General features: G+C 45.5%; 1 non-coding gene and 1 pseudogene across 1 annotated transcript; one reads left to right on the top strand and one right to left on the bottom strand.

Moving 5' to 3' along the window:
* Positions 1-3,915: 3,915 nt before the first annotated feature.
* On the top strand, positions 3,916-7,597 carry LOC118594828 (annotated as a pseudogene).
* A 3,134-nt stretch (positions 7,598-10,731) lies between these two features.
* On the bottom strand, positions 10,732-10,864 carry LOC118595091. Its single transcript, XR_004946464.1, has one exon. It is a non-coding gene; the product is annotated as a small nucleolar RNA SNORA24 (small nucleolar RNA).
* Positions 10,865-21,585: the final 10,721 nt, after the last annotated feature.

The following is a 21,585-nucleotide window of genomic DNA, read 5'->3' as shown; positions in this document are numbered from 1 at the left end:
ATGTCACTCAGGAAGTTCCTAGTCACGTAATAGTCTAGAAAAGACACATGATTGGGAGGACAAACCAGAGGTTTCCAGAGTTAGTGTGAGAACTATATGTAGCTGTGAAGTGGCAACATAAGTATTTGGGAGTGATGGAGCCATTAACAGTAATTTGGGTGATAATTACACAAATCTATATGTGCATTAAAATTTGTAATAATCCATTGCAGAAAAAAAATTCCTTCAAACTTGTTTTCTATAAAAAGAGACAAGGAGACAGAGAAAGGGAGTGGAGGGAGGGAGGGAGGAAAGAAAAGAAAGGATGAGAAGCTAGAGAGAGGTTCCAAGGTTAACAAGGCTTGGTGCTACTGCAGGGGACTGGAGTTCAGTTCCCTTACCTTTGTCTAAGAGGTCATGACCGCCTGTCACTGTAGTTCTGGGGGATCTAGCCTCTGTGGGCACCTGGACTCAAGTGTGAACACATGTGCATACACACACACACACACACACACACACACACACACGTAATAATAACATTTTTGGTAAAAAGACGAGGGGACTAGAGAGATGACTCAGTGGTTAAGAGCACTTACTGCTCTTGCAGAGAACTGTTTAGTTCCCAGAACCCACATGGTGGCTCACAACCACCTGTAACTTCAGTTCTCTGCAGATCCCTCATCAGGTTTTGATATCTTGGTAATGTTCTCGTGAAATTAATTTGTATTTTTTGTCTTGTTTCTACATTTTTTAGTACATTTGTGTTACATCCAACACCCTTTACTGTCCCTGCATATAGGTGGTGCACATTAACTCACATAGATATACATATAAATAAAAGTAACTAAAAATAGTTTTTTTGGGTTTTTTTGTTTGTTTGTTTGTTTGTTTTTATTAAGGATATAGCTAAGCAGGAGGCAGAGGCAGGTGGAGCTCTGAGTTCAAGGCCAACCTGGTCTACCGAGTGAGTTCTACTACAGCCAAGGCTGCATAGAGAAACCCTGTTTCAAAAATCAAAAACAAAAACAAATTTTTTTTTAAGGATGTGGTACCAAGGCATGGTGGTTCACACCGTAATCCCAACACTAAAGAGGAAAAGGCAAGCAGATATCTGTGAGTGTGAGGCCACCCTGGATTACATGGTGAAACCCTGTATCAGAAAACAAACAAAATGATGGGGTATTGTAGAGACCCACAGATGTTTCCTAGTGAGAACTTACTTACTCAGGGTCTGAGAATCAGCTTGCTTTACCCAGCAGGGCTGCATTAGGGGATGATTTGACCACAGACAAGGAGTTACCAGGTGTTTGGCTGTATGGTGTGCTTTGATCTAGCAAGGGAGAGGTCTTTTGCCTTGCCCCTTGGCATTGTTATAAAAAGCCCTTTTGAAGAGGTAGAAGGGCCTGTTGGGTACTGACCCAGGACCTCCCAAAGCTATCCTGTGTTTCTGTCTTCCTCCTCTTTGCTATCTATCTATCTAAAATTTTCTTATCCCTCTCATAGGAACCCTTTTAAAAGGTGGGAGCTAGCTTCCCACAGGGTATATTGTCTCTCTTGATTTAATTATATAATTTATAATAGTAATATATGCATGGATCTGAGTGTGTCCCTGTAGAGATTTTGTATAGATATTTTAATTAAACTTTGGATTTTATAAATTGACAAGATGACCACTTAAGAAATGATGCATATAATTCAATTATTAGCCTTTTTTTTTTTTTTTTGAGTGATAACTAATTTGGACTTTGTAACCCCTTCCCCCACCCATGCTGGGATTCTGGCTGGCTTGATCCTGTATGGGTCTTGTGGATGAAGTCACAGCTCCTCTGTGATCTCGTGTGTGCGACAGCTTTGTCACCCAGAAAACAGTGTGTTGACTCAGTCATCCACTACCTCTGGCTCTTAGTTGTCTGGCCCCTCTCACCTGCAATACTAAGTGGACTCAGTGGCTTTCAGAGGTGGAGGGGTCACATGAAATTGGGAGGGAATAGTGGAACAAGGAAGGAGTTGTGGGGGAGGGGATGAAAGGTGAATCTGAAAATTTATTTTTTAAATTATTGAATAAAAATTTAAAAATGAGAAGTAAAACTTAAATAAATTTAACTACTAAAAAGAAGAAGAATTAATTTGGGGCTGAGGATCCAGCTCTGTGGTAGAGTGCTTGCCTAGCATACCCAGGCCCAGGGTTCAACTCCCTGTACCCCCTCACACACACACACATAATAGAACTAGATTCATTTAACATGCAAGAACTGTATGAAGAGAATTTCAAATGCTGCTGTAGACATAAATATTTGCATGAATGCAAAGGTATTCTCTATAGAGAGAAGGGAGAGACTTAGATGTGATCTGGGAGCTCATGGGGAAAGATGGTTCCACTGTACAGAATGTTTTGCATCACAGGATTTCAGCCTTTCTCATAAGAGGAAATGTATTTCAAAGTGGGGGCGGGGAATACAATTTAAACATGAGCCAGGTGCCTGGCTTTCATATTGACTAAAGGTGCTACCCAGTCTGCTGGGGAGAAAATCATCAATGGTCTTACTCAGCTGTGAGCTGTTCGAGCTATGATACTAAATTGCCAGGCAAGATGTATCCACTGGTTCAATACTGGCACTGTTGTTATGGGGGTAACCAACTGATTTCTGTGTTTGAGGCCTGATGCACAGGATGGAGTTCATGCCCGATACTGTAGACAGAAGATCCAAGGAGGGACCCACTACTGTTTTGTTTAATGGTCTTTTTTTTTTTTTTTAAGATTTATTTATTATGTACACAGTGTTCTGTCTGCATGTATGCCTGCATGCCAGAATAGGGCACCAGATCTCATTACAGATGGCTGTGAGCCACCTTGTGGTTGCTGGGAATTGAACTCAGGACCTCTGGAGGAGCAGCAAGTGCTCTTAACCTCTGGGCCATCTCTCCAGCCCCTTAAATGGTCTTTTTTTTTTTTTTTTTTTTTTTTTTTGAGCTGAGGATCGAACCCAGGGCTTTGTGCTTGCTAAGCAAGTGCTCTACCACTGAGCTAAATCCCCACCCCCTAAATGGTCTTCTTAATGTTTGTGCCCGTAGGTTAGGCTTGCTCTGATCCTCTGGTCAGAGAAGCTTCTTCTCTTTGCAGTGAATGGTGGCTAATGCAGAGGCTCACAATTGGCCAGAGTGCTGAGAATAAGTGACTGTCCAGTGTTCAGTCCCAAGTGAGACATCTGTAACACCCCATGGAATGTCATTAAGAAGGGCAGAACGAACTGAGTCGAAGGATGAGGAGGATACTATGAAATACCTTCTTCTGAACATGGCGTGGCTGTTCATGAACTCACAGCTGTGGCTACCTGTGAACGACAACTTAGCAGTTAACCTGTGAAAGACTAGCAGTTAACCTGTGAAAGACTAGCAGTTACTTTTCTATTGCTGCAATAAAATACAATAACCAAGACACCTGTGTTGATCTGAATGCAGATAACTTCCACAGGCTCTTATATTTGAAGGCTTAGTCACCAGGGAGCAGAACTGTTTGCAAAGCATTAGGAAGTATGGCCTTGTTGGAGTAGGTGTGGCCTTGTTTTGTTGGGAGTGGACTTTGAGGTTTCAAAAGCAGGGTCTAGTCCTCTCTCCCTCCCTCCCCCTCCACCCTACCTATAGATCGGGAAATAAAGTCCTCAGCTGCTGCTCCAGCACCGTTCCTTTCTGCTTCCCACCATGATGATCATGGACTAACCCTCTAAAACTATAAGCAAGCCTTCAGTTAAATCCTGGCTGTCCTGGACCTCATTTTGTAGCCCAGGCTGGCCTCAAACTCAGAGATCCGCCTGCCTCTGCCTCCCGAGTGCTGGGAATAAAGGCGTGCGCCACCATCACCCAGTTAGTTGCTTTTTCTCTTTTAAGAGTTGCCTTACTCCTTTTCGTGGCGCCTCCTAGGCGGTTGGCTGTGTCAAGATGAAGCTGAACATCTCCTTCCCTGCCACCGGCTATCAGAAACTCATGGAAGAGGACGATGAGCGCAAGCTTCGTACGTTCTACGAGAAGCGCATGGCCACAGAAGTGGCTGCCGATGCCCTGGGTGAAGAGTGGAAGGGTTATGTGGTCCGAATCAGTGGCGGGAATGACAAATGAGGTTTTCCCATGAAGCAAGGCGTGTTGACCCACGGCAGAGTGCGCCTGCTGTTGAGTAAGGCGCGCTCTTGTTATAGACCACGGAGAACTGGAGAGAGGAAGCGCACGTCTGTTCGAGGATGCATCGTGGATGCCAATCTCAATGTTCTCAACTTGGTTATTGTGAAAGAAAGGAGAGAAGGATATTCCTGGACTGACAGATACTACTGTGCCTCGTCGGTTGGGACCTAAAAGAGCTAGTAGAATCCGAAAGCTTTTTAATCTCTCTAAAGAAGATGATGTCTGCCAATACGTGGTCAGAAAGGCGTTAAACAAAAGAAGGTAAGAAGCCCAGGACCAAAGCCCCCAAGATTCAGCGTCTTGTTACCCCACGGTCCTGCAACACAAACGCCGTGCCATCGTATTGCTCTGAAGAAACAACGAACAAAGAAAAACAAGGAGGCGGCTGCAAAATATACTAAACTTTTGGCCAAGAGAATGAAGGAAGCCAAAGAAAAGCGCCAGGAACAGATCGCCAAGAGACGTAGGCTGTCCTCTCTGAGAGCTTCTACTTCTAAGTCTGAGTCCAGTCAAAAATAAGTCTTTAAGGGTAACAAATAAATGATCATACCATTAAAAAAAAAAAAAAAAAAAAAAAAAAAAAAAGTTGGGACTCTGAGTCAGGGCTACATCTGGTGTTGGTGCGGCTCCAAGAAGGCCATCACAGTCAGTCCCCCTTACTGCCCCGTAGAGAAGGAAGATGAGTCCAGCTCAAAGTCCAGCCAGCCTCTGGCCTCCATGCAGAAGGACGAGACTGAGAAGCGAGGCCGGGACAGGCCACGCAAGCAGCCTCCATGAGTACCCGGACAGCGCTTGGTAGGGAGTCAGGAGCCTAGTCAAGTGCTAACACCGAAGAGACCTCGGGGCTCGACCAAAAGGAAGCAAAAGTAAGGGTGCCGCTGAGACACTTAAGAAGGAGGAAGAGGAGGGCATCCTCCAGGAATCCTTGGAGGAGGAGCAGTGACCACGTGCAGTGCCGCCTTGGCCATCAAAGGAGCAGCTTTCCCCTGGGACTGGAAGTCCCGCTTCCAGGCCCCTCCCCATCCCCCACTGCACACTACCGCATCAGCTGCAGCCTCTGCAGCACCCATGGGAGCAGGATTTGGCTCAGTCCCTGTGCCCTCCTCCCCAACACAACTGTCCTCTCCCGCAGCCTCCCCTGCTGCGCACCTCCCTTAGAGACATTGCTCTCTGGGCTCTTTCTCTGGCAGGTCCCTCCTGCTCCGCTGTTTCTGGCTTTCCTGTAGAGGGTCCTGGGAGCATTCCCTGGCCTTAAAGCGCCCTAGCCCCATCTCAATTCTGACAAGCCCCATTGGCTGACCTGGAAGCAGTAGGTGCGGTCAAAGGTGCAGGGATGCTGAGGTCCCAGCATGCCACCACCACCACCCCCACCAAACTGTCACCAGGTAGGTTTCTCAGTCGCTTCTGCCCCACCTTACCTAGACCCTGCACTAGGTTGTCTGAAGCCCCTCCCTTGAACCACAGGAAGTAGGACATGATGGCCCCACCCACCTTGTTCTCATGTGGGACCCAATGCAGGAACAGATGGGACTCCCCACCCATCTCCATGGTGGGGTCCTAGTCTCCGGCATCCACCTAAGGCAGATGGGGCGCTAACTCACCACTCCCACTCTAGGCTGCTTCCCTTCCCCCAGCGGGGCACTGAGGAGCCAGCCTTGCGTCCCCCTTTTGCCCCTCCCTGCCCCCCAAGGTTCTGGTTCCATCTTGTCCTCTGTTCACAAACTGCCTCTGGACAGTTGTGTTGTTTTTTGGTTCAATGTTCATCTTAGACATCCATCATCGCTGCTACCAGCGCCAAAAGTTCATCCTCCGGTTCCATCTGCATTCTCCCCAAAACACTCTAGGGGAAAGTGGGGCTGGGGAGCAGCAGGTTGTTTACCAACCACCCACACCGGGGAAGATGGGGTCCTGCCCCTTGATGCTGCAGCAGTGGGGGGGGGGCAGTTTGACGGGAAAGGGTGGAGGAGCACCATCTCCCCTTGTTCTGGGGGGAGCAGTGGCCAGTATTTGTCCGGCCTGGGGCTCCCCTCCGGTTTCCTATTTGCAGTTACTTGAAATTAAAAAAAAAAAAAAAAAAAAAGCCTTTTCTGGACTGAAAAAAGAGTTGCTTAGGTCCATGGTCTCTTCTTAGCACTGAACAGCAGCTAAGACAACAACTTAGAGAAGAAAAGGTTACAGTCATTGATGATGCATGCAGCTGGGGCAGCAGCTGGGGGCTCAAACCACCAACAGGGAGCACTCTGGGGATGGCAAGAGCCTTTGGAAACCTCAAAGCCCACCCAGTGACGGACTTCCTCAAATGCAAGGCCACAACCCACTACAACGCAATAACTACCAGAGTTATTAGTAGTTCTTGGCTTCTGGGGGAAGGGGAGTCATGTTCTTCAGTGGGTCAATCCCCCAACTCATCCTCATGGGGCCGCACCCCTAATACAACTCAATGTCACACACACCACACACACACACACACACAACACACACACACGACACGTAAAACTAGGAACGAGGCTGATGACGTACATGGGAACCGATGTGTGAATCAAATGGTTATGAAAACAGAATGCATAAGTTAACAGTTCATGAAGATAGCTAAGGTACCAACCCCCCTGGGGCCTTCCACCCACAGCAAAGGTTCTAAAATATTGTCACACAAATGAAACCTATGGTTAGAACAATGATGGGAAAGGTTTAATTTTTGCATACAGAAAACAAAGGTGAGAAGAAAAACTAACAGCTTAGGGCCGTAAGGGTTCTCTGTCCGGATGAGGAACCACAAAAGAAAAAGTAAAGGCTATACTCATGAGATCTGTTAATCATTCTGAGAAAAGTGTGTAACTACATTGTTGATTCTATGTTTGTCACCCTACTGGCCGATTGCCGTGTTTCCCCAAGTAACTGTATAAAATTCACTGCTTGGTCTGAGTAAAATTGCAGCAGCTTCACAACATACTCTCGTGTCTGTGGCTGTCTGTCACTCGCCGAATCCCACTTATCCTGAGTACCTTCACCCCGTTCTCCCTCGGTCTGGTGGTCTAGCTGAGATCCAGTCCGCGGCACTGTGCCTTGTCGGTTGGGACCTAAAAGAGCTAGTAGAATCCGAAAGCTTTTTAATCTCTCTAAAGAAGATGATGTCTGCCAATACATGGTCAGAAAGGCCTTAAACAAAGAAGGTAAGAAGCCCAGGACCAAAGCCCCCAAGATTCAGCGTCTTGTTACCCCACAGGTCCTGCAACACAAACGCCGTGCCATCGTATTGCTCTGAAGAAACAACGAACAAAGAAAAACAAGGAGGCGGCTGCAGAATATGCTAAACTTTTGGCCAAGAGAATGAAGGAAGCCAAAGAAAAGCGCCAGGAACAGATCGCCAAGAGACGTAGGCTGTCCTCTCTGAGAGCTTCTACTTCTAAGTCTGAGTCCAGTCAAAAATAAGTCTTTAAGAGTAACAAATAAATGATCATACCATTAAAAAAAAAAAAAAAGAGTTGCTTTAGTCTCTAATGGGACTCTGAGTCAGGGCTACATCTGGTGTTGGTGCGGCTCCAAGAAGGCCATCACAGTCAGTCCCCCTTACTGCCCCGTAGAGAAGGAAGATGAGTCCAGCTCAAAGTCCAGCCAGCCTCTGGCCTCCATGCAGAAGGACGAGACTGAGAAGCGAGGCCGGGACAGGCCACGCAAGCAGCCTCCATGAGTACCCGGACAGCGCTTGGTAGGGAGTCAGGAGCCTAGTCAAGTGCTAACACCGAAGAGACCTCGGGGCTCGACCAAAAGGAAGCAAAAGTAAGGGTGCCGCTGAGACACTTAAGAAGGAGGAAGAGGAGGGCATCCTCCAGGAATCCTTGGAGGAGGAGCAGTGACCACGTGCAGTGCCGCCTTGGCCATCAAAGGAGCAGCTTTCCCCTGGGACTGGAAGTCCCGCTTCCAGGCCCCTCCCCATCCCCACTGCACACTACCGCATCAGCTGCAGCCTCTGCAGCACCCATGGGAGCAGGATTTGGCTCAGTCCCTGTGCCCTCCTCCCCAACACAACTGTCTTCTCCCGCAGCCTCCCCTGCTGCGCACCTCCCTTAGAGACATTGCTCTCTGGGCTCTTTCTCTGGCAGGTCCCTCCTGCTCTGCTGTTTCTGGCTTTCCTGTAGAGGGTCCTGGGAGCATTCCCTGGCCTTAAAGCGCCCTAGCCCCATCTCAATTCTGACAAGCCCCATTGGCTGACCTGGAAGCAGTAGGTGCGGTCAAAGGTGCAGGGATGCTGAGGTCCCAGCATGCCACCACCACCACCCCCACCAAACTGTCACCAGGTGGGTTTCTCAGTCGCTTCTGCCCCACCTTACCTAGACCCTGCACTAGGTTGTCTGAAGCCCCTTGAACCACAGGAAGTAGGACATGATGGCCCCACCCACCTTGTTCTCATGTGGGACCCAATGCAGGAACAGATGGGACTCCCCACCCATCTCCATGGTGGGGTCCTAGTCTCCGGCATCCACCTAAGGCAGATGGGGCGCTAACTCACCACTCCCACTCTAGGCTGCTTCCCTTCCCCCAGCGGGGCACTGAGGAGCCAGCCTTGCGTCCCCCTTTTGCCCCTCCCTGCCCCCCAAGGTTCTGGTTCCATCTTGTCCTCTGTTCACAAACTGCCTCTGGACAGTTGTGTTGTTTTTTGGTTCAATGTTCATCTTAGACATCCATCATCGCTGCTACCAGCGCCAAAAGTTCATCCTCCGGTTCCATCTGCATTCTCCCCAAAACACTCTAGGGGAAAGTGGGGCTGGGGAGCAGCAGGTTGTTTACCAACCACCCCACACCGGGGAAGATGGGGTCCTGCCCCTTGATGCTGCAGCAGTGGGGGGGGGGCAGTTTGACGGGAAAGGGTGGAGGAGCACCATCTCCCCTTGTTCTGGGGGGGAGCAGTGGCCAGTATTTGTCCCGGCCTGGGGCTCCCCTCCGGTTTCCTATTTGCAGTTACTTGAATTAAAAAAAAAAAAAAAAAAAAGCCTTTTCTGGACTGAAAAAAAGAGTTGCTTAGGTCATGGTCTCTTCTTAGCAACTGAACAGCAGCTAAGACAACAACTTAGAGAAGAAAAGGTTACAGTCATTGATGATGCATGCAGCTGGGGCAGCAGCTGGGGGCTCAAACCACCAACAGGGGAGCACTCTGGGGATGGCAAGAGCCTTTGGAAACCTCAAAGCCCACCCCCAGTGACGGACTTCCTCAAGCAAGGCCACACCCACTACACGCAATAACTACCAAGAGTTATTAGTAGTTCTTGGCTTCTGGGGGAAGGGGAGTCATGTTCTTCAGTGGTAATCCCCCCAACTCATGCTCATGGGAGCACCCCTAATTACACTCAATGTCACACACACACACACACACACACACACACACACACACACACGTAAAACTAGGAGAAGGGACTTGGGGGCAAATGCGGTCCAGTGGAAGGGGATGAAGGCGTAAGGGAAGACGAAACAACAAAAATATACATGTATGAAATTATCAAAGAATAATCATTTTTTTAAAAGCCAGGGGGAGCTGGGGAAATAGTTTAGTCAATAAGGTGCCATAAACACATACATAAATAAATGTAAAAGAAATTTAAAACTGAAAGTGGGAATAAAGAACATTTATTATTATTATCATCATTATTTTTAGCGCCAGGAACAGAAGATAACTGGTAGGAATCTGCTCTCTCCTTTACACCATCTAGGTCCCAGATATTCAAGTTGTCACACTTGGTGGTAACACCTTTACCTGCCGAGCCATCTTACTGACCATCATTTTTTCTTAACAAAAACAAACAAAAGAGGCAATTCAGATATTGGATAGGATCATGAAGTCAAAAAGAATATATGTGTACATATATGTAAATATACACATATAATTTATTAAAGTCTACTGCAGTCCTCTACATAATTCCCCTGGCTCTCCAACATCCCAACAATATTGACCTTACTGGTTCTGTATTGCACATGAATGAAGTTTCCTAGAGTTTGATCACTTTCTTGAAACTCCCAGAATTTATTAATGCCACAGATGGGACTCAAATTCCTGCCTACCGATCTCCCAGGCTGAAACATAGGGGATTTAGATTGGGCATCCTTATCTTAAGAGAGACTTCCTGCTTGAAAGCTGGTTGATTGCCTTCTATTTTATTTATTTTTGAGGGGTAGGATCCCGCTGAGCTGTGAGGGTCCAGCTGATCATAGATTTGGTTGTCCCTTCGGTTCCCAGGAAAGTGTGTAGTTTTGAGTACTGAGGCATGATATGGGTACGAGGTGCACCTATCAAACAAGCTAGACTTGCTGGGTTGCACCATAAAATGCCAGGCTTTGAACAGAGAGGGCCAGCCTAGTATTCCAGGACTTAGCTAAGAACATAACCTGACCATATTAGATCATTTGGGAACACAGTCAAAAAAACAAACTCCCATCACAGCAGATTTGCAAAACGAATCCTTCCTGAACTCCTACTGTGACCAGAAACCTTGTATGTTGGTGGTGTTTTTTGTTTTCTAAAAACATTTTAATAACAGTTCAGAAAAGCGAGCCAATAACCCGGCTTCCCACGGGTTTTTAAACTGTGAAGAATGTTGTTTGTGCCAATTCAGAATCTGATAACAGTTAAATGATGACAGTGTCACCAATAAGCAAGAACACCCTCTTCCCTGGTTGAGAAGTTGTTCCAATATGTTACCCAGGCTAGCCTTGAACTATGGAGGCCAGGCTGGCCTCAAACTTGCAGCAACCTTCCTGCTTCAGCCTTCCAAGTGCTGGGATTATAAGCATAAGTCATCTCACTGGACTTACTATTATGCTAATTAGCAAAATAGACCCAGATTCCTGCCCTCATGAAGCTTTTACTTAATGTAATAATAGATAGTAAGAGAAAAGATAAATGGGTAAATTATACAACATGCTATATAGTGATACTTTATTTTTAAAAATTGTTAAAGAGGAGCTGGAGAGATGACTATCTTCTTCAGTGGTCAGGAGGTCAAGAACATTTGCTGTTCTTGCAGAGGACCTAAGTTTGATTCCCAATACCTCCATTGGGCAGCTCACAACTGCCTATTACTCCATCCCAGGGCATCTGGCACCCTCTTCTAGCCTCCAAGGCACCCAGATGCATGTATTCACATTCATACACACACACACACACACACACACAATTAAAAACAATGCTAGGAAATCAAGTGTTTCTCCTGAAAAGGTCTAGACAAGGCACTGCTAATTCTAATAGCGGAGTCTCAGACCTCATCTCACCATCTGCCAACAGAAGTCAACAGCTGACTGTTGTTGCCTTCAAAAGCATCCTCCATGTTCTAAGATTCCACATTGCTGTTTCCCCTGATGCTGGTGGTTATTATTTTGGATATTTGTATCCAAATATCTCTTCTCACTTCCCCAACCTCTGAGCACCTGGGGTAGCTGAACTCAGCCATTGACCTCCATCTGTTTGCATGCCCTGTTTGGGGACCTTACCCAGTCTCAATTGTAGATCCAACTGTCTATACCCACGCTCTCCAAATTATAGCTGCAGCCCAGACTGCCCTGAATTTGCCTACCCAACATTGCCACTTATTCTTGCAAATTTAAAATGAAGTCCTGTTGTTTTTCTTCTCAAATCTTTGGCTTCCCGCTGTCATCTCTGTCTCATCTAACGATAACTTCAGTCTTCCGGTTTCAGCTCAGCTGGAAACTTGACCATCTTGGGCCTCTCTGTCTTTCATCTCCATCCCCATCTGTCAACCCGGTCTGTTCTACCTCCCAAGCCCACCCAGAGCCTCCCTGATCCTCTCTTCTCAGGCTAGCAGTAATTGGTCTCTGTGGGTCTGCTGTCCCACCTTCACTGGGTTCTTTGTGTCTTAACAGACAGAATGCTTTTGTCTTCAATTAAAATGTCAGGCCATTCTGCTCTCCCATTCAAATGCCTTCCAACAACTTGCTGTCTCTCTCAGAGTAAAAGGCAAAGCCCTTGGAGGTCCCATATGAACTGTCTTCTTCCCCATGTGTGCCTCATCTTTCTAAAGGTCTCCTGTTCTTTTCCTCTGTGATCACTGTCCTAGGCCCCAGGCCTTCCTTGTGCTTGCACATCCTGAAATAAGTATGTGGTTCATGCTTCCCTCCTTCAGATCTTGGGAATGTCACCTCAGGAAGGCTTTTCCTGCCAAATCAGTTGGAAAATTCCAGAACCCGTACACCTGTTTTGTGCCTCACTTTGCCTTAAACCACTAGGCATAAACTGATTTCATATATTATATTTAACACTACACGGCTCATTCTTCGTTTCCACGTAAGGTCTGAGAAAGTTTTGTTTGTTTTAACCACTGCTATACTCCCAGTGCCTGACCACATTAATTGTTGAGCAGGTCTGTGCTCTCAGACGAGGACCGCCAGGTACATACAATACCTGTAGTTGAGTAAGTGGGTTTGGGCTTTCTACAATGAGGGAGCATGTATAGCAGGGGGCGCCATAGAGAAGCGACTATGAAGGGCATTCACTGTGTTCTTGATGCTCTATGTAGATGATTCCTGTGGGGGCATTCGAGGAAGTGGGGCTTTGTTATTTCCGTACTACCCCAGCTTGCATGTGTCTTTACTTAGATAAGACCTAATGAAATTATCATCTTAAAATATTTATTTATGGGGGCTGGAGAGATGGCTCAGTGGTTAAGATGGCTGTCTGCTCTTCCACAGGTCCTGAGTTCAATTATCAGCAACCACATGGTAGCTCACAACCACCTGTAATGAGATCTGGTGCCTTCTTCTGGCATGCAGGCATACATGCAGACAGAACACTGTATACATAATAAGTAAATAAATTTTTTTAAAAAATTTATTTGTGGGCTGGAGGGATGGCTCAGCAATTAAGAGTGTTTGCTGCTCTTACAGAGGATCCATTCAGTTCCCAGGGGTCTAATGCCTTCTTCTGGCCTCCAGGGACACCGCACTAATGTAGGACACATATATTCAGGTGAAACACTCATATGCATAAAGTAAATAATTTATGCATGTGTTTTGCCTGTATGTACATCAGTATACCATGTGCATGTCTGGGTCCTCTGCAAGAGCAACAAGTGCTCTTACAGCTGAGCCATCTCTCAGGACCTTTTTGTTTTTGTATCACTTTTTGAAGACCCTGGTGCAGTCTTTGTCTGGTGTAGATGTTCTATGAAAGTGTTTTCATCAGCAAATACCATGGTCTCTCTGAACACAAGGCCAGTTTCTTCTACAATGGAGATGCAGTCCTTACTTTTTCAACACTGTGACTAAATCCCTGACAAGCTACTTAAGAGAGGAAGGATTTTATTCTGACTCATGGTTGGGAGGAATGCTGTCCATCATGGTGGACCATGCCAGCCAGAGCACCACCATCTGTGGGGGCCAAGCAGAGGGGATGCCAGACAGCTTTCCAACAGTTTTCTCATTTTCAGTCTTTTTTCTGCCACAGACTCTTTGAGACAGGGTCTCCTGTAGCCCTGGCTGCCCTTAAACTCACTATGTAGCCAAGGTTAGCCTTGGACCCCTAAACTTCCTGCCTCCTCCACTCTCAAGAGCTGAGATTACAAGAATGTGCCACCACACCTTTTTTCTTCCTTCCTTCCTTCCTTCCTTCTTTCCTTTTTGATTCAGTCTAGGATTCCAGCCCACGAAATGTGAGTCTTCAAGGCAAGTCTTCCCACCTTAGTTAAACCTTTCAGAAACATCCAGAGGGGTGTCTCCTAGGGGACTTCAAGTCCATTCAAGTCGACAATGACTATTAACTATTACAGTGGATGAGTGGATGGGCCAGGGCAGTTCCATATCAGAGGTTGCTTTCTTCTTTTTCACATATAGGTTTGGTAAATGATTGTATGACTGATTGAAATGTGGTTTTTACATATCCATTGAGGTGTCATGCAGCAGTGAAGTTGGGCTCATTTTGTACATGTTGGCTCAATGCATGAATAAGCAAGATTCTTACCCGCATCAGAATGATAATAAAATGAGCCACCATGGGAGATGAGTCTCAGTGACTTGCTTATTCAAAAAGATGATGGCTGGGCTTCTGTAGAAATGACTAATGCATTATGGGAAGCCTGGACCACAGGGCCTCAGCTTTCTGCAGAGTTCTGTAGAGATCTGCCAAAGCTTAGCCTTCCAGAAGTTTCCTAGGAAGTTCCCAGTAAGAATTAACCACTGGCTACAGTAAACTGGAGCCATCTCGGCCCTTAAGTATTATACACTCTGCTGGGCAGTGGTGGCGCATGCCTAATCCCAGCACTCTGAATCTCTGAGTTCGAGGCCAGCCTGGTCTATAGAGAGAGTTTCAGGACAGCCAGGGCTACACAGATAAACCCTGTCTTGAAAACCAACAACAAAAAGTATACACTCAAAACTGGGCATAGTGGTGAACCCTTTAATACCAGCACTTGGAAGGTAAAGGCGGAATGATCTCTCTGTGTGAGTTTGAAGCCAGCCTCCTCTACAAAGCAAGTCCCAGGACAGCTAGCATAATTACACAGAGATACTCTGCCTTGAAAAGAAAAAAAAAAAAAAAGAGGAAAGGGGGGCGCAGGGAGATAGAGGCAATGCAGTGCAGTTGTCAGGGCAGCTTTGAAGGAGTCCTCCTCACTGGAGGTGGTACCCCTGTGGCATGCCAGCCAGAGCATCTCAGTCTGTGGTGGCCACTTGGCAATGTCACAAGGACAAGGGAGTACTTTGTGGCTTACATCAGTTAGAAGCCTAGATGCTGCTAATCCACAGTAACACTTCTGACCTTGTTTGCTTCTGTTGTGGTAACAAAACTCCCGAGACTGGATAATTTATTTTAAAAAAAATAGAAGTTTATTGAAAGGCTCCAGATTCAAATAAATGGGAAGTTTAAGAGCACGGTGATGGTGCCCACTCAGCCTATGGTAAGGGCCTTCTTGGTGCATGATAATATGGTAGGGGGCATCGAGTGGCAAAACAGAACAGACCTGGAAGCTGAGTTTTTACTTTCTCTTCTCAGAAAGTAACCAACAGTGTCATAGGGGAACACACCCTCAGGACCTCACCTCGCAGTGATTATTTACAAAGGCTGCTGCACCTCTAAACAACCATTAAGATTTGGGTGTGACATCTCCATCACATAAAACAGGTGTTGGTGATACACAAGGCAGAGCGATCTGGAGTTCAAGGCTAGCCTCAGCCATACAGTGAGTTTAAACCCGACCTGGACTGCACGAGGCCATGTTTCAAACAACTACAGCCAAGTTTGCACGGATGAACTTTGGAAGGACACATTAACACTGTAGCAGACACCAAAGAATCACCTGTCTCAAAAGATCAACCCTGCCAATGTTTGAGAAACAGTGTATTGGAGTCAGGCAGTCATAGACACACACAAGATGTGCTGTGCTCAGCGAGGAAAGGTTCGTCGGGAGGAGTTGGGGGGTTTTGTCGTTGATGTTTGACAGCTTCTTTGGCTACCCTCAGACTCACTCTTAGTTAAGGATGACCTTGAACTTATGATTCAATTGCTTCCACCTCCTGAGTGCTGGAGTTGCAGGTGCGTGCCTCCACTACTCAGGGCTTATGTGGTTCTAGGGAACAGAACCAAGGGCTTTGTCCACATTCTACTGACCGAGCTACCTTCCCAGCCCCGATCTGAATCCTTAATGAGAAATACAGATTTACTGGTAAGGAGACACTTCATTTATTGTGGAGAAGCATTTTGAAATAACGACAGATGTAGCGACGGGAAGTATGGGGTTTGCAGGTGTGTGGTCCAGGAGGGCCTTGGTGTGTAAAGGATTGGCAAGGCATTGGTGATTACTGACTCTGGTGATGGGCAGAAGGAAGTTTGTCGTGTTTTCATTGTTTCATACTTTATTTTATTATTTTAGAAAAGGTCTTACTACAGGCTGGCCCCAAACTTGTGATCCTCCTGTTTCAGTCTTTGGAAAGTTTCACTGTACATTTAACTTCGTGTATTCTTGGAGTTCTTCATAATAAAAATTCAATCTAGATTTTTTTCTTTTGTATTGTGGTAAATTATGGCTAACATGAAAGTTGCCACTTAGTCCTATTTGGGAACTCAGAGGCAATAAATACGCTTCAGTATTGCACAGCCTCCACCGCTGTGCATGGGGAGAGCTCTTTTGCTGTCCAAACAGAAGTTCTGCACCTGTTAATAGTAAGTCCTTCTCTCCCTCCCATTTTTCCAGTCTCTGTTACACACTATCCGGCTTGTTCCACTTAGTGTAATGTTTTCAAGGCTCACCCGTGCTGTAACATCGAACAGTTTTCTTTGTGTGCACTCTTCCTTTAGTTTATCCTCTCAAGTGCTGGTTCCAACCGGTAGGGCTCTTTCAATTACATGTATTTATTTAGTGTGGGCGGACATGCATGGCACAGCACTCGTTCGGAGGTCAGAGGACAACTTGTGTAATCAGTTCTCTGCTTCCCGTGTAGAGTCTGGGGATTGAACTCAGGACCCCAGGTTGGCATCCAGAGCCTTTACTCACCAAGCCATCTCGCCAACTCTGAACAAATATTCAGAAAGAATTTCTCTTGGGCTCGGTGGGTAAGTGTCCATTGTGAAAATGTAGGGATCTGAGTTCGGCTCTCCAAAGACTGTGTAAATTGAGACACAGTGGAGAACTTCTGTAATCACGGCACTGGTATAGTGAGATGAGAGACAGAGTCAGGATAGTCTCCGGAAACTGGAGGGCCAGTTAAACTGGAGTATGCAGCCACAAACAAGAGACCCTGTCTCAAGGTGGAAGGTGAGGAGCAGCACTTGAGATTGTCCCCTGACCTCCACATGTCTGCCACTGTGCCTGTTTCACACACAGAGAAACATACACCCACTTACACACACATTCACACACTCACAGATACACTCTCTCTCACACACAACTCATATCCACACTCACTCACACACACATACCTTCCCATACACAATCATACACACACACACTCTATCTCATATACATGCCCTCATATCTACTCTCTCTCTCTCTCTCTCTCTCTCTCTCTCACACACACACACACACACACACACACTCATATCCACACTCATACACTCTCTCACACACACATACCTTCACATATACACTCACACACACACAGAACTATTCTAAAAAGGATTTGAGCAGGTGTGCTGTATCAATATTCTTGGAATAATCATGTTAGTCCTTACATGTTCTTTCATTCCTCTGCTGATAAATCAGGGGAAACAATTTAGTGTGGCCAAGGTAGACATGAACTACGCTGTCCCTTTCAGTCACTTAGGCAGGCTCTCCAGATCTCAGCTTTGGAACTTCTAAGTCATGGAGATAAGAGAAGGGTCTTTATACATGTTGTTTGGATATTTTATGGATGAAAGAAGTGGAAAATGGATTTGGGAAGTGGAGGGATTTGTTCCAGCCAGAGGCTCAGGAATGGCTTAAGGAGCTGTGGGCTGCCACTGTGAGAACTGCCTAGTGCGGTTTGGAACAACAGTATCAGTTCTACAGAAGCAGGGGCAGGTGACTGGGGAGAGAGCCGGTCACTTTTGGGTACTAGACAGTAAAAGTTGGCGTGAGGATGTCCAGGTAAAGGAGCTGCAACTATTCCTACTCATTTTAGGATGACGTTAGCAGCTTCCATTTTGAAAGTTGACTTCAGGACAGTTGCAGAATGAACTTGCCTATAGTTTATATCCTTTGAGAACACATTTTGTTAGGGGTACACCAGCTTAGTTGGAGCAACCAAGGCTATCTTTGTACTCCCTGGTTCCTTGTCAAGGGTCCAACCATCAGAAGGTTGTGTAGAAAACATGTATTACTCAACTAAAGATAGCATATCACCAGGCAGTGGTGGCACATACCGGAGGCGCACACCTTTAGTCCCAGTACTCGGGAGGCAGAGGCAGGCAGATCTCTGTGAGTTAAGGCCAGCTTGGTCTACAAAGCAAGTTCCAGGAAAGGCACAAAGCTACACAGAGAAACCCTGTTTTGAAAAGCCAAAACAAACAAACAAACAAACAAACAAACAAACACAGCGTGTCATGGTCCTTTTGTTGGAAGAAGTCACCTGGTGTCACCCTGGCTGTGCCACAGCATTTGTGTGAACAGGGGGTTCAACCAAAGCATCTCATCTCCATTTTCTTTGTTTCCTGGGACTTGTTTAGTAGTACTGAAGATTCTGGAGACACTGTGGGGATGGAAGCATGACAGACTTCTATTTGTTGTTGTTGCTGTTGTTGTTATTTTTCCAAGATGGGGTTTCTCGTTGTAGCCCTAGCTGTCCTGGAACACAAGCTGTAGACCAGGCTGGCCTTGAACTTGTAGAGATCCATGTGACTCTGCTTCCTGAGTACTGGAATTAAAGGTGTTCGCCGCCACTGCCCAGTCGGATTTCTTTTTTTAAGATGGCAAGTGTTTCATCTTTTTTTAAAAAAGAAGATTTATTTTTAATTTTTACTAGTTTTAACTAGTAAACATGTGTACATGGGCATGCAGGTGCCTGAGAAGGCCTGAAGAAGCCATCAGATCCCCTGGAGCTAGAAAATAAAAGTTGGTTGTGAGCTTTGCTGTTATGGGTGCTGGAAATTGAACTGGTTTTCTACAAGAACAGTAGGCACTCTTCCCCCTGCCCACCAGGGTTTCTTTGTGGAACAGCCCTGGCTGTCCTGGAACTCGCTCTGTAGACCAGGCTGGCCTCAAACTCACAGAGATCCACCTGCCTCTGCACCGTCACAGCCGCCACCACCACTGGGAGCAGTAAGCACTCTTAACTGATTAGTTATTTCTCCAGCCTCACACACAAGTTCCATCTTTAGACACCAACATTTTATCAACACCCTGGAATCTCCCGTCGTGTAAGTGTGTAACACTTGCTCAAGCCCTTTCTACTGTGGGTCTTCTCTGATCGCCTTTAGAACTGGAGGCTCCTGGTGAAACCGATTAAGTGACCGGTGAGGACCTCGGCAGTTTGTATCTACTGATGCTCAGGCTGAATTTCTTTCTCCAATTTATTGTATCAGCACATTATCAAAACAGAGGAGAAAAGACCAATTTATCCTAAGAATATTGCTATATTGTAGATAGTAAGATTATTTTTAATTCCAACGCTTTTAATTTAGTTCATAAAATATACAAATATGATATCAGTTGACAAGGATATTGAAACCTGGAAACCTGTGATGTCATCTTCTGTGGGTTTTCACTTGTAGTCTTTGTAGCTGAACATTTGTAGGATTCTTTAACTCTGGCAAGGACAGAATCGTTGAACCATTTGTTTTTAATTATAAGAAACATTTTCTGTGTGTGTGACTTGTGAGGGAAAGTATAGTGTGTGTTAGTGTAGTGTGTGTTAGTGTAGTATGTGTTAGTGTAGTGTGTGTTAGTGTAGTGTGTGAGCGTAGTGTGTGTTAGTGTAGTGTGTGTTAGTGTAGTGTTAGTGTAGTGTGTTAGTGTAGTGTGTGTTAGTGTAGTGTGTGTTAGTGTAGTGTGTTAGTGTAGTGTGTTAGTGTAGTGTGTGTTAGTGTAGTGTGTGTTAGTGTAGTGTGTGTTAGTGTAGTGTGTTAGTGTAGTGTGTTAGTGTAGTGTGTGTTAGTGTAGTGTGTTAGTGTAGTGTGTGTTAGTGTAGTGTGTTAGTGTAGTGTGTGTTAGTGTAGTGTGTTAGTGTAGTGTGTTAGTGTAGTGTGTGTTAGTGTAGTGTGTGTTAGTGTAGTGTGTTAGTGTAGTGTGTTAGTGTAGTGTGTGTTAGTGTAGTGTGTGTTAGTGTAGTGTGTTAGTGTAGTGTGTTAGTGTAGTGTGTGTTAGTGTAGTGTGTGTTAGTGTAGTGTGTTAGTGTAGTGTGTGTTAGTGTAGTGTGTTAGTGTAGTGTGTGTTAGTGTAGTGTGTGTTAGTGTAGTGTGTTAGTGTAGTGTGTTAGTGTAGTGTGTGTTAGTGTAGTGTGTTAGTGTAGTGTGTTAGCGTAGTGTGTTAGTGTAGTGTGTGTTAGTGTAGTGTGTTAGTGTAGTGTGTGTTAGTGTAGTGTGTTAGTGTAGTGTGTTAGTGTAGTGTGTGTTAGTGTAGTGTGTTAGTGTAGTGTGTGTTAGTGTAGTGTGTTAGTGTAGTGTGTGTTAGTGTAGTGTGTTAGTGTAGTGTGTGTTAGTGTAGTGTGTGTTAGTGTAGTGTGTTAGTGTAGTGTGTGTTAGTGTAGTGTGTGTTAGTGTAGTGTGTTAGTGTAGTGTGTGTTAGTGTAGTGTGTGTTAGCGTAGTGTGTGTTAGTGTAGTGTGTTAGTGTAGTGTGTTAGTGTAGTGTGTTAGTGTAGTGTGTTAGTGTAGTGTGTTAGTGTAGTGTGTGTTAGTGTAGTGTGTTAGTGTAGTGTGTAGTGTAGTGTGTGTTAGTGTAGTGTGTTAGTGTAGTGTGTTAGTGTAGTGTGTGTTAGTGTAGTGTGTGTTAGTGTAGTGTGTGTTAGTGTAGTGTGTTAGTGTAGTGTGTTAGTGTAGTGTGTTAGTGTAGTGTGTGTTAGTGTAGTGTGTGTTAGTGTAGTGTGTTAGTGTAGTGTGTGTTAGTGTAGTGTGTGTTAGTGTAGTGTGTGTTAGTGTAGTGTGTTAGTGTAGTGTGTGTTAGTGTAGTGTGTTAGTGTAGTGTGTTAGTGTAGTGTGTTAGTGTAGTGTGTGTTAGTGTAGTGTGTTAGTGTAGTGTGTGTTAGTGTAGTGTGTGTTAGTGTAGTGTGTGTTAGTGTAGTGTGTGTTAGTGTAGTGTGTTAGTGTAGTGTGTGTTAGTGTAGTGTGTTAGTGTAGTGTGTTAGTGTAGTGTGTGTTAGTGTCGTGTGTGTTAGTGTAGTGTGTTAGTGTAGTGTGTGTAGTGTGTGTGTTAGTGTAGTGTGTGTTAGTGTCGTGTGTGTTAGTGTCGTGTGTGTTAGTGTAGTGTGTGTTAGTGTAGTGTGTTAGTGTAGTGTGTTAGTGTAGTGTGTGTTAGTGTAGTGTGTTAGTGTAGTGTGTGTTAGTGTAGTGTGTTAGTGTAGTGTGTTAGTGTAGTGTGTTAGTGTAGTGTGTTAGTGTAGTGTGTGTTAGTGTCGTGTTGTGTTAGTGTACTGTGTTAGTGTAGTGGTGTAGTGTCGTGTGTGTTAGTGTCGTGTGTGTTAGTGGTAGTGTGTTAGTGTAGTGTGTGTTTTGTTAGTGAGTGTGTGTTAGTGTAGTTGTGTTTAGTGTAGTGTGGTTAGTGTAGTGTGTGTTAGTGTAGTGTGTGTTAGTGTAGTGTGTTAGTGTAGTGTGTTAGTGTAGTGTGTGTTAGTGTAGTGTGTGTTAGTGTAGTGTGTGTTAGTGTAGTGTGTGTTAGTGTAGTGTGTTAGTGTAGTGTGTTAGTGTAGTGTGTTAGTGTAGTGTGTGTTAGTGTAGTGTGTGTTAGTGTAGTGTGTGTTAGTGTAGTGTGTTAGTGTAGTGTGTTAGTGTAGTGTGTTAGTGTAGTGTGTTAGTGTAGTGTGTGTTAGTGTAG

This window comes from Onychomys torridus, chromosome 13, assembly GCF_903995425.1.
Source record: "Onychomys torridus chromosome 13, mOncTor1.1, whole genome shotgun sequence".
Taxonomy (NCBI): domain Eukaryota; kingdom Metazoa; phylum Chordata; class Mammalia; order Rodentia; family Cricetidae; genus Onychomys; species Onychomys torridus.
Note: the sequence above shows the minus strand (reverse complement) of the source record. Positions and strands in the feature narration are given on the sequence as shown.